The sequence below is a fragment of the Styela clava genome, chromosome 11 (genome assembly GCF_964204865.1).
Source record: "Styela clava chromosome 11, kaStyClav1.hap1.2, whole genome shotgun sequence".
NCBI lineage: Eukaryota > Metazoa > Chordata > Ascidiacea > Stolidobranchia > Styelidae > Styela > Styela clava.
This window is the reverse complement of record NC_135260.1, coordinates 18,255,001-18,257,500: the sequence shown is the minus strand read 5'-3', so window position 1 is coordinate 18,257,500 and position 2,500 is coordinate 18,255,001. Positions and strand designations below refer to the sequence as shown.

Here is a 2,500-nt window from a genome sequence, read left to right as displayed (position 1 = left end):
CCCTTTTCTCGGTGGTTGGCGGGCGAGAGAGTGCTGCGTCGCCGGCATCGGCGTCGAAAGAAGCCGAGCCGAAAAAAGTTAAAGTACAAACGTGCAAGCATACTAGCCTAACCCTAGGTAAGGCATGTCAGAGCGAAAGACAGTAAACTCGAATGAGCCAAGAAAGAGCGGTGCGGGGCCGGTCGGAGCGCACCCTTTTCTCGGTGGCTGGCGGGCGAGAGAGTGCTGCGTCGCCGGCATCGGCGTCGAAAGAAGCCGAGCCGAAAAAAGTTAAAGTACAAACGTGCAAGCATACTAACCTAACCCTAGGTAAGGCATGTCAGAGCGAAAGACAGTAATTTCGAATGAGCCAAGAAAGAGCGGTGCGGGGCCGGTCGGAGCGCACCCTTTTCTCGGTGGCTGGCGGGCGAGAGAGTGCTGCGTCGCCGGCATCGGCGTCGAAAGAAGCCGAGCCGAAAAAAGTTAAAGTACAAACGTGCAAGCATACTAGCCTAACCCTAGGTAAGGCATGTCAGAGCGAAAGACAGTAATTTCGAATGAGCCAAGAAAGAGCGGTGCGGGGCCGGTCGGAGCGCACCCTTTTCTCGGTGGCTGGCGGGCGAGAGAGTGCTGCGTCGCCGGCATCGGCGTCGAAAGAAGCCGAGCCGAAAAAAGTTAAAGTACAAACGTGCAAGCATACTAACCTAACCCTAGGTAAGGCATGTCAGAGCGAAAGACAGTAATTTCGAATGAGCCAAGAAAGAGCGGTGCGGGGCCGGTCGGAGCGCACCCTTTTCTCGGTGGCTGGCGGGCGAGAGAGTGCTGCGTCGCCGGCATCGGCGTCGAAAGAAGCCGAGCCGAAAAAAGTTAAAGTACAAACGTGCAAGCATACTAGCCTAACACTAGGTAAGGCATGTCAGAGCGAAAGACAGTAATTTCGAATGAGCCAAGAAAGAGCGGTGCGGGGCCGGTCGGAGCGCACCCTTTTCTCGGTGGCTGGCGGGCGAGAGAGTGCTGCGTCGCCGGCATCGGCGTCGAAAGAAGCCGAGCCGAAAAAAGTTAAAGTACAAACGTGCAAGCATACTAACCTAACCCTAGGTAAGGCATGTTAGAGCGAAAGACAGTAAACTCGAATGAGCCAAGAAAGAGCGGTGCGGGGCCGGTCGGAGCGCACCCTTTTCTCGGTGGCTGGCGGGCGAGAGAGTGCTGCGTCGCCGGCATCGGCGTCGAAAGAAGCCGAGCCAAAAAAAGTTAAAGTACAAACGCGATGCTAATGAGCGAGCCGTTGTCTCGACTAATATGTAGGGGGCGTTCGATCGAGCGTCTGGCTTGAGCGCTTGTCGGCCTAGCAGAACGGTCGCATTGTTATGCCCGGGTTTTAGGCACCGCTGCAGGCGGCCGGCAGAGCTCTTGTTTGTGCGAAACTGAATGGATCGAGCCCGAGAGAGGGCGAGCAAAGAAAAAACGCAAATCGCTCCGCCTGGCACTGCCGGCGAGAGCGTGGACGTCGCGGCCAGCGACTGTCGAAGCTGAGTACGGCCGCAGGCGATCGCCTCGGTCTTAAACGAATGCGACGAGCACGCGCCGGGCGGCCCAGCAAGGGCCGAGCGCAGCTGTCGCAGCTATCTGGTTGATCCTGCCAGTAGTGATATGCTTGTCTCAAAGATTAAGCCATGCAGGTGCAAGTACGAGTTCTCGTAAAGCGAAACTGCGAATGGCTCATTAAATCAGTCTTGGTTTATTTGGTCTCGTAAGCGAAGTGGATAACTGTGGTAATTCTAGAGCTAATACATGCATTAAGCGCCGACTTCGGGAGGCGCGCTTTTATCAGATCAAAACCGACCGGGTTCGTCCTGTGACGTTTGATGACTCTGGATAACCACGCGGATCGTACGGTCTCTGCACCGACGACGTATCATTCAAGTGTCTGCCCTATCAACTGTCGAAGGTACGCTACGTGCCTACCTTTGTGATAACGGGTAACGGGGAATCAGGGTTCGATTCCGGAGAGGGAGCCTGAGAAACGGCTACCACATCCAAGGAAGGCAGCAGGCGCGCAAATTACCCATTCCCGACACGGGGAGGTAGTGACGAAAAATAACAATACAGGACTCTAACGAGGCCCTGTAATTGGAATGAGTACATCCTAAAACTCTTAACGAGTATCCATTGGAGGGCAAGTCTGGTGCCAGCAGCAGCGGTAATTCCAGCTCCAACAGTGTATGCTAAAGTTGTTGCGGTTGAAAAGCTCGTAGTTGGATTTTGGGCGAGCGCCGCCGGTCCGTCGCAAGGCGTGTCACTGGTTGCGTTCGCCTCACCTTCGGTTCTCCGTCGGTGCTCTTGACTGAGTGTCGGCGGTGGCCGATAAGTTTACTTTGAAAAAATTAGAGTGTTCAAAGCAGGCTGTTCGCCTGCATAGTGTTGCATGGAATAATGGAATAGGACCTCGGTTCTATTTTGTTGGTTTTCGGAGCACGAGGTAATGATTAAGAGGGACAGACGGGGGCGTCCGTACTCTGCC

The 2,500-nt window shown here is 54.8% G+C and overlaps 1 non-coding gene across 1 annotated transcript in view; it reads left to right on the top strand.

Annotated features, from left to right (window-relative positions):
- The first annotated feature begins 1,602 nt into the window (after positions 1-1,602).
- Positions 1,603-2,500, top strand: part of LOC144430256 (small subunit ribosomal RNA) — a 1,810-nt gene continuing 912 nt past the window's right edge. The window contains exon 1 of the ribosomal RNA XR_013479410.1: positions 1,603-2,500. This exon is cut by the window's right edge and continues 912 nt beyond it. This is a non-coding gene — a ribosomal RNA (small subunit ribosomal RNA).